The sequence below is a fragment of the Elaeis guineensis genome, unplaced genomic scaffold (assembly GCF_000442705.2).
Source record: "Elaeis guineensis isolate ETL-2024a unplaced genomic scaffold, EG11 Super_Scaffold_1000077, whole genome shotgun sequence".
Lineage (NCBI taxonomy): Eukaryota > Viridiplantae > Streptophyta > Magnoliopsida > Arecales > Arecaceae > Elaeis > Elaeis guineensis.
In genome coordinates, this window is record NW_027332427.1 from 991848 (window position 1) to 1002858 (window position 11011).

Here is an 11011-nt window from a genome sequence, read left to right on the forward strand (position 1 = left end):
TCGGCGGGCTCCTTGAGGAAGCCCGGGGGGCCGCTGGCTCGGCATCCGAAGGAATGTCGATGGCCGGGGTCGCCTGGACGGGCGCAGCCAAGCTCGTCTCCTCCGCCCTGGCCCTCTTCGCCGATCCGGAGGCCATCGCGCCCTTCCTCTTCTGAGCTCTCATGCCCTTGGCGAGCATCCGCGTGGCTTCGACGTCCATTGCTAAAAAAAAAAAAAAAAAAAAGAAGAAAAGAAGAAAGAGAGAAAAAGAAAAAAGAAAGAAGAAGCGGCACCGATCAGTCCAGAGTCAAAAAAAAAAAAAAAAAAAAAAGAGAGAGAGAAAAGAAGAAAAAAAGAGAGAGAGAAAAGAAGAGAAAAAGAGAGAGAAAAGAGCGGGAAGGAAAAAATAAAGAGAAGAAGAAGGAGGCAAGAAAAGAAAAGATAAGTACTTGCTGGATCCTGGGGGCTCAGGCCGATGTTGAAAAGAAGCTGCTCCTTCAGAAGGTTAGGAAGAGAAGGAGCGGGATAACTTAGAAGCTTCTGGGCGGCCTGGAGGTCATCCTCTCCCAGGCTGGGAGCCCGACGGATGGAATCCCTTAGAGACCCCCAAGGGGGCAGGCCCAGTTCCAGGGTCGGGCAGTAGACAAAGAGAAATTTCCCCTTCCAATTGTGAATCGAAGAAGGGGCGCCCTTCAGCAACCCCTTCTTACCAAACTGGGGGGAGAAGTACCACCAGTCCTTCGCTGAAGGATGGCGTTTGAAGGTGTAAAAATGCCTGAACAAGGAGAGGGATGGCTGGACCTCGGCTATGTGGCAGAGAGAAAGAAACCCTATCAAGAACCTAAAGGAATTCGGGGCCACGGAGGCGAGAGAAATGTCTAAGAAGCAGAAGAAGGCGGCAACGAAGGCAGGAAGCGGAAGCCGGAGTCCGGCACGGAATGCCTCCTGATACAAACAGAAGCGACCAGGAGGAGGAGCGCTGGCCCGGTCAGAGGGGCCAGGTAGCTCCAGGTCGTACTCCGGAGGAACCCCATACCGAACCCTTATCAGAAAGAGTTCATCCGGAGTCGACGAACATGGAATGACGCCCGGTGCAAAAACCGGGCGAGGCCCTGCCCCGGACGTGGGTTCGTCTGCAGAGACAGGGACCTGGGGATTCGAAGCAGAAGAACTCTCGGAACTGACGGGAGTAGAAGAGTCGGAAGACATTTTGAGCAGTTTCGGAGGGAGAACCTAAAGGATCCTAAAAGGGCAGACCGAAAGGGGAACGAGACGCCGAAGGCCAACTCGGAAGGAGACACAAAAGTAATGAAGAGAGGAGAAGCCCCTAGGCGGTGAGAAGAAGGTTGGCACTAACCTATATTGCTTTGGGGACCTGGGGAACGAGAAATGGGAGGCGCCTACGGCTCGAGAAGACGTTCACTAGAGCAGGCACTCGAAGAGAAGGCAGACACCAGCGAAAACTCAGGAATGGAGTAGGACGCCTGAAGGGGGGGGACGGGTTTAAATAGACCCTGGGATCCGATGCCATAATGATCGCGAATCCCCCTGGCCAGTCTGCATCCGACGCGTGTCCCACTCCCCCTGGCAGACGGCTAAAAGTGGCTGACGGTTGGCGGGACCATAATTGCACCGTACCTAGGCCAGTGTACCTACGAGATTTTTGAAGCGTCCCCTCGTACCGCTCCAATTCGAAAAGACTCCGGCACGCGCTCATTTAATGCCAAAATATCTGGAGGCGGCAGTGCGCAGGATTCGAAGGGACGGTTCCCGCTGTACCCATCTTTCTCTCTGTGTACTTCCTTCACTTGAAATTCAAACTCGGAAGTAGGGGGACTGGTGTTGGGTATAAAATACCCACAGCCAAAATCCTCGGCGGAATCGACATCAGAACAGCTCCGCCCGGACTCCTACGGGAGTCGAGCTCCACCGCAACATCAGAACAGCTCCACCCGGACTCCTACGGGAGCCGGGCTCCGCCGCAACATCAGAACAGCTCTGCCCGGACTCCTACGGGAGCCGAGCTCCGCCGCAACATTAGAACAGCTCCGCCCGGACTCCTACGGGAGCCAGGCTCCGCCGCAACATCAGAACAGCTCCACCCGGACTCCTACGGGAGCCGGGCTCCGCCGCAACATCAGAACAGCTCCACCCGGACTCCTATGGGAGCCGGGCTCTGCCGCAACAACAGAACAGCTCCACCCGGACTCCTACGGGAGCTGGGCTCCGCCGCAACATCAGAACAGCTCCGCCCGGACTCCTACGAGAGTCGGGCTCCATCGCAACATCAGAACAGCTCCGCCCGGACTCCTACGGGAGCCGGGCTCCGCCGCAACATCAGAACAGCTCCACCCGGACTCCTACGAGAGCCGGGCTCCGCCGCAACATCAGAACAGCTCCGCCCAGACTCCTACGGGAGTCGGGCTCCGCCGCAACATCAGAACAGCTCCACCCGGACTCCTACGGGAGTCGGGCTCCGCCGCAACATCAGAACAGCTCCGCCCGGACTCCTACGGGAGCCGGGCTTCGCCTTCAACTTCGAGCAGCTCAGCTCCGCCCGGACTCCTACGGGAGTCGGGCTCCGCCTTCGATATCAACAGTAGCTCAGCTCCACCCGGACTCCTACGGGAGCTGGGCTCTGCCTTCGACTTCGAACAGCACAGCTCCGACCGGGCTCCTACGGGAGCCGGGCTTCGTCCTCAGCGCCAACCGCTGGTAAGCCCCGTCCGGACTCCTACGAGAGCCGGACTTCGCCTTTAATTTTAGTTGCAGGAGGACTTCGCCCGTACTCTTAAGGGAGCCGGACTTCATCCTCGACGCCAACGACTGCAGCCGCAAGCAGACCCCGCCCGGACTCCTATGGGAGCCGGGCTCCGTCCTCAACAACGGCTGCTGAGGACTACGCCCGGACTCCTACGGGAGCCGGGCTCCGCCCGCAACTTCAGCTTCGAGAGGGTTGGGTTCCGCCCGGACTCCCCCGGAAGTCGGGCTCCACCCACGACCCCAACCGCCAGGAGGACCTCTCCCGGACCTCTACAGAAACCGGGCTTCGGCCGCTGTCGAGCTTCAATCAACAGATCCGTGCCCCCTGGCAGGCCACCAAAACGGCCACGACCCTGCTCCACTTCCTGTGGCAGACTTCGCACAGTTCCATCATTCCCTGACAGGCCGCAGTAACCATCGCCACCCTGCTCCACTTCCTGTGGCAGATCCCGCACAGCTCCACTATCCCCTGGCAGGCCACAATAACGGCCACGAACCTGCTCCACCTCCTGCGACGGATTCCATGCGATTCTCCCATCCGCTGGCGAGTCACGACAACGGACGCTGCTCCACCCCTTGTAACAGATTCCACGTGGCGAGCCACGGTGATGGCCACGCGTCTACTCCACGATCCTTTGCAATCAATTCCCCTGACCATGGGCGGCCCACTACCAGACAGTTACAAACGTCGCCATCAATCCGTTGCCTCCTCCGCCTATAAAAGGGGGACCCAGATACGTTATTCTCTAAGCTCATCTCTTATCTCAAAACTCTGCTAAATTCTCCGTTCGAGCACTCCATTCTTGTTGAGGCAGAGAACTGACTTGAGCGTCGGAGGGTCTTGCCGGAGCAACCCCACCTCCGGTTTAGACTTCCCTTGCAGGTCCCGACGGCGACCGCGGCTTCCCTGACTCCAGCTTCTCCGGCGCAAGCTGATTTTTGCACCAACAGTAATGATTATGATGAACTTCATAAATCAGAGTAATAGGTTTAGGGTTATGATGAGATCATATCTATGAGACTTAAAATCTTAAAAACTCTGATTTAGAATATTCTTAATCATAAGAGTATTGCGTAGGGGATTAATATTTTGGATAGACTAGCATTTCTTTTGTATGCTCGATGGAGAGGGTGGCTAGTCTCATAAGCCACTTGTGTGAGATACTAATACAAAAAAGTGGATGCTCATTAGAGAATGAGTTCACTGAATTGATCCAACTTAAGAAATATCTTATGGAATTTACTTATCCATCAAAAGATATTTTCTTATAGTGGGAGTTGTGTTTATAATCTTTTGACCTGAGACTACCATAGAATCTTGTATATGTGAATCCATATTTTGGTTCATACTCATTCATGACTTAGTTATGTATGGAGTATTCTGGATATGGTGGAATGTGTATGGAGATTATGAGTAGGTCAACATGAAATCGATCACTCCTGGTAAGAGGAGATCGCATCCTACTTGCTCTGATCGATTGATGATTCAGAAAGTCTTTGATCAAAGCAGAATAAAAATTAAAAAGAATTTTTAATATTTCATTAATCAAATTATCATTAAAGATTAAGAAAGATATGAATATGATATTGGATTTGACATCATTCCATATCCAGAGTCATATTCGGAGTGTAGGGAGATCGCAGGATCGAATTGCACGATAACTTTTTACTAAAGATATTTTTGATATTTTTATTAAAATTCTATATCTTTTAAATAGATATGATATATTACTAGATGTCAATCTTGTCTTATAGATTTGATCAAATTAAAGAGTTTAAATCGATCGTCAATTAGAAAGAGTTTTAATTGCTGAAATTGGGTTAGCTTGATTGGATCTAGATTAGTTAGATTAAATTTTAATCAAATTAGATTGACTTACACTCAGGCCCACTACTGACTAGATGTGGAACCCAATGTATCACATATAAAGAAAATTGATCGGGGGTCTAATTGGATTAGATCATGTTTGCAAAATAGAAATGCTAGCATATGTTACAAAAACTAGCTCCTTCTTTCAAATCAGGTTCGAAATTGATTCCAGATTGGGCTAATTAAAGATAAATTAATTTTAAATAATTTTGAGTTTGAGTTGGGTCAGTCCTTGGCTGTATGTACCAAAAATTTGGAGCCAAGAAACCTAGTCTCCATGCATCAATAATTTTTCTTGCGCATGGGTGCAGTCATTGTTCGTAGAAATAGATTTCACATCCCATGAGATCGGATGTCCTTTCCTTGAGCTTATCCAATATTCCATGATTAAAAAAAAAAATTAGTGATTCTTGACTTAATTTTAACTGCAAAGAATCCTTTTGAGATTAAAAGACCTTCTGATTTAATCATGAAAATTGGTTGAAGTTGGAAATCCTGCCAGTCTGGTCCATGCGCCTAACCAAGAGTCTAATTTGTGAAGGACTCTAACCTATGTGTCACACCTCATCTTATTTTCAGATTTTTTCCATGCCATCATCAAGTTAATTCCTTCATTTTGGTCCAATGGATGGCCAAAAGTCATTGATGGGTGGTGGAGAAAAATTACTCCATGTGAAGCTGTGCGACGCATCAAAGAATCATCGAGAAAAATATTCCAAAGAATCCTTCTGTGCGAAGCATCTCTTGAATTTTTTTCTAATGATTGCCTTGTGTTAAAACCTTTCAAATGGGCATAAAAATTCTTCAGGGGGTGTGAGATTTTCTGATGGATGCGAGATGGCCCATGGAGGGGGTGTGAATCATTCCTGAAGGCACCCCGTCGCTAACTATTTAAAGGGGGCTACGTCAGAGATTTGATTCATTCAAAAAGTTGCTCTTATCTCTTCTTTCTTGCACACTCTCCCTATTGTCCAATTAGTCTCTTCCTTCTCTTATTAGGATAAGTCTAAAAATAGTAAGGACAAGTTCGATTTTAGGACAAGAGCCTAGGAAGAGAATTAAGGAAGATAAGGAGAGAAGAAAGGTAGGGATAGGAAGGCTAGGAGAAGAGGAAGAGGGTCTTGAGGTCCTGGTGTCCGAAAAAATTTTTAAAGTGAGAATTTTGGGGGAAAAATTATTCTAAAGAGTTGGTGTCCTGGTCATAGCCCTGTGTGGATCACTGTTGGAGGGCGAACACTTGGGTGCTTAGTGGAGGTTCTGCCAAAATTTGGATTAAGTGCTGCAGGTGTTCTTCTATAGCTTGAATTTAATTTTGAATATATGTCATATATGATTGTTGATCATCAAAGAGATGCTAGTTTATAAGTTTAATATATAAGATTTCATAATTTAAATTTGAAATTTATTATTCTTTCACTGTGCATGTCCACCTTGAAACCCTACAGTGGTATCAGAGCCGGCCTTGTTTGGTTCAATTATATATACATAGTATTTATGTGATGCATATTATGATTCATACTATAAAATTATTTTTGTCATTAATTATGCTTTCATATGATGATATGAAATGATGCATATATGATCCACCACTTCATCATCCTGACATAAGGTTGTCCTAGCATAACGGGATTATGCTGCAAGATTGTACTAGGATGATAAAAGTCCATATGTTACACTTACACATATAGAATATTTTAATACTAATACATAAATTAGTATTATATAGTTAGAATGTGCATGAGACCAAATAAAAGTCCTCATTAAAAATTATATTAAGTTGTAGTGATATGCAACTAGGGGTTAGCCAATTCTTGATCAATTGATCAATTGGAGTCTAGAAAAGTGCTACAGGTGGTTCTTTAATTGGTTTCATTGTCTGAAAAAAGCAACGGAAGGGCCCCCACCTTACTTACCTAGCCAATTTGATTAAGCGATCTTGATATTGAAAAATCCTAATATTGAAAACACTACTAAGGGCCTTCCTTCATGCTTGGTTAATGTTACATCATAAACTATGGTTAGTTTGTTGTGTTAACACAAGGCTTGTCATAAAGACTGATATAACATAATCCTGGTGCATAGAAGATACTTACAGTAATTTTGGATGTACTGTTTTGTTGTATTAACATAAGGACAGTTATATTCGAATTTGACTATATTGAAATGAAGGATCTTACTTAACTAAAATATTATAGCTTGTTTTGTTAACATAAAGTTAATAATATTTTAGAGGCCAAGATATGATATTGAGAATTGCATGAGATGCAATTGAAAAAAGTTTTCTACCTATAAAATCATAAGGGTTTATTGTGTTAACACAAGATCATTATTAGGGATTAGGATCTCAATCCCACTAAGATAAATATGTAATATGTCTCGTTCATCATAATAGAGGGTTATGATGTTCGATAAAATAGTGACAGGTATAATTAAATCTAAAGATCTTATTTAATTATGTGAGTCAACATGAGTTGTTTGCTTATGTAATGTTCTTTAATTATTGTAGATTAAATTTTATAAATGGCATCTTCACTATCATTGCAAAAAATTTTAGATTCCAACAAGTTGATCGATCCTAATTATGTGGACTAATTGAGAAATTTAAAAATTATACTCACTCAGGAGAAGTTCTCCTATATTTTTGATATCTCCGAACCATAAGAGATTGGGGATGATACCATAGAGAAGGAGGTATCCACATATAGGATATGAAAGAACGACAGTTTGACTGTCAAGTGCATCATACTAACCTCTATGAGCAATGAGTTGCAGAGGCAGCATGAGAGTATGGATACTCAATCCATACTCCTCAATTTTAAAGAGTTATATGAAGAACAGAGTAGGACTACTAGATATGAGATATCTAAATAATTATTCTGTGCTAGAATGACTGATGGGGTCATCCGTACAAGACCATATCCTGAAGATCATTGACCTGATCACCAGATTGGGTCAATTAGGTTTTATGATAGATGGAGAATTAAGTTAAGATTTGATCTTACAATCTCTCTCTGAATCATTCTTTTAGTTTGTTGTGAACTATCATATGAACAAATTGAATATCTCCTTGCCTAAGATGTTGAATATGCTCAAGACAGCTGAGAGCCATATTAAGAAAGAAAAGGCTCCACTTCTTCTTATGGATAAAACCTCTAAAAAGAAGTTAGGTTTTAAGGGTTCAAAGATAGCTCTGAATTCTAAAGGTGGCACGATGAAGAAGAAGGGGAAGAAAATATCCAGACAGGGTACCTGCTTTCATTGCAGCAAGGTAGGACATTGAAAAAAGAATTGCAAGTTATATCTTATAACTGTAAAGACTGGTGCAAGTGACACACCAAAAGGTATGTATGACATACATACAATTTTGTCATTAAGTTCTTCCAATTCAGACTCTTGGGTATTGAATACCATCTACGGTTCTCATATCTGTAAGTCATTGTAGGAGCTATAGAATATTACAATGCTGAAGAAGGGTGACTTCGAGCTTTACAGTGCTAGAAAAGAGTCCATCCAAGCAGAGGTTGTAGGGACATATATGTTGAAGTTACCTTGTGGAAAGATCTTAGAGCTAGAAAGCTGTTATTATATGCCTAAGATCATTAGAAATATTATTTCTATACCGTTGCTATTGCAATAAGATTATGAAATAAATAGAAAAAGTAATAGTTGTTTAATTTTTTTTTTCTAATAAAATTTTTTGTCATGGCGTTATTAATAATGGTCTTCTAATTCTATCTAATGATAATATTTTCATATTGATAAAAGTAAAAAGTGAAAGAAAGAAGAGATGAATAATACTTTACTTTGACATTGTCAACTTGGTCATATAAGTGAGACAAAGATTAATAAGTTATACAAAAAAGAGTTCTTTGATCCCTATGATTATGAATCATTAGGTACTTGTGAATCTTATCTTATGAAAAAAATGACAAGACTCTATTTAGTGGATATGGAGAAAGGATAAGTGAGTTAATAGGACTTGTACATACTGATACATGTGGTCCGATGGTAACAGAAGTCAGAGGAGGATACTCTTATTTTATAATATTCACTGATGATTTATCTAAGTTTGGATATGTGTATCTTATGAAACACAAATTCGAGGTCTTTGATAAATTTAAAGAGTATCAAAGTATGGTCGAGAAACAAACTGAAAAAAAATATTAAAATCTTTCGATCTGATCGAGATGGAGAATATTTATCCAATAAATTTCTAGATCATCTTAAAAAAAATAAAATTCTCTCAGAATTGATCCCTCTCTATACACCACAGCTAAATGGTGTAGCAGAAAGGAGGAATCATACTTTATTAGATATGGTGCGGTCCATGATGTGCCTTGCAGACTTGCCTATTTTCTTCTAGAGATATATCCTAGAAACTGTTGTCTATATCCTGAATAGAGTACCTTCAAAATTTATGCCAAGCTCTACATATGAGATATGAAGAGGAAAGAAGCCTAATCTTAAGTATCTTAAAATATGGGGTTGTCCAGCTTATGTTAAAAGAAACTTTGGACGTAAGTTGAGTGCTAGGGCAGATAAATACTTATTTGTAGGTTATCCTAAAGAGAGTATAGGATATGTCTTTTACCATCCTATTGAACAAAAGATGTTTGTCAGTAAATATGCTACTATTATAAAAAAAGAGTTTATCCTAGAAAGAGGCAGTGGAAAGAAAATTGAACTTGAAGAAGTTCAAGACCTATAAATGCAAGCACAAGATGATCCTCAATCAGAAATATCTATTAATGTACAACCATAAAATACACCTCCCTCTGAAGGTCGGATAGAGTGTGGAATGCACCTATAAGGTATGGGTTCGTTGTTGAGAATAATGAAGCCCACGTCATTTAGAATGATGAATCTTTGACCTATACAGAAGTCATCATGAGTAGGGACTCAGACAAATGGCTAGAGGCTATAAAATTAGAAATGGACTCCATGTACTCCAGTCAAGTGTGGATTTTGATTGATGCACCAGAGGGTGTGACCCCTGTTGGATACAAATGGGTCTATAAGAAAAAGATTGGAGTAGATGACCAAGTTGAAACCTATAAAGTCAGATTGGTGGCTAAAGATTTTGGGCAAAAATAGGATATTTATTATGATGAAATATTTTCTCCTGTTGCCATGCTCAAATCTATATGGATTATGCTTGCAATAGCAGCATACCATGATTATGAGATTTGACAAATAGATGTGAAGACCACCTTCCTTATGTTATGATCCAGGTGGTGTGCCCAAGGCCCAGGGGACCAAGGCTAAGGCCAAGGTCCATCATTCATGAGGGCTTCATGGAGACTCTAGGGCTAGTTGGGCCCTAGGTTGAAAGGCTGTGGGCCTTTTGGGTTCTTGATGTCTAGGTTATATGGGCCTCAAGGGACCAACTCTTTATAGGCCAGGTCTGGGCCCAGGATAGGCGAGATTAGGTCGAGTCATAGGTGTACATGGGCTTGGGTTAACCTAATCTCCCATAGAGTTGGTCAAGGGAGTTTTGGGTTTGGGTCACTTGACCCGATGTTTATATATACATGTACTTGTATAGTTTTTGATTAAGCCAAGAAAATAGATAACTCTTTCTCCCAAGTCTCTCTCTCTCTCTTCTCTCTCTCTCTCCAGCAATCTTCCACACACCAGGAGCAAGAAACCCTAGGGTTTCTTGCTGCCAGTCCATAAAAGGAAAGAAAGGAAGGGAGGCGCTAGCCCCTTCCCCCCTTTTGCAGCCGCCAGCCATTTCTTCTCTCCCCTCTCTTGCAGGTGCCCAAACACTAGTTCCAGGACTTGAAATCTCTTGAGAAGAGGTTGGTATAAGTCCCTCTCAGATCTGGAGTTGATCTGAGGTTGTTTGAGGCACGGGTGAGATCTCCATCAACAGATCTACAAAAAGGCTGCAGCAGGACAGATCTGCGATGTCTGTCTCCATCTATCTTCTTCCTCATCTAGAATACTCTGATTCAAGATCTATGAGTTGGAAGATCTTGATCCAGGTCTGATCTGGTTGGGTACCAGATCTTGGATTTTTTTGAGATGGTTTCAAAGGCATTCTTCATCTGGAGCGAAAGGCTGATGAAGAAGACAACAACCAGACTGATTTCATCAAGGGCCTTGGATCGTATCCAGAAGTCTCCAGATCTATTCGTTGCTGGTTGTGCTACACCAAAGATCCATGGAAGGAGTCGGGATCATGCTCCAATAGTTGGTATTAGAGCCACGATGGTGAGGAAACGGTTCCAAGTGCGAGAAGTTGAAGATCCCAAGTGTTGAAAATTTTTAGTAAGGTACCATCAAGGTATATTCTATACTTCTTGATTTTATATTGCCTGTTTGGCTTGGATCCAGTCATGGGCAGTAATATGAAGGTCGAGTTCGAGATGTTTGATGGCAAGGAGAATTTTTTTA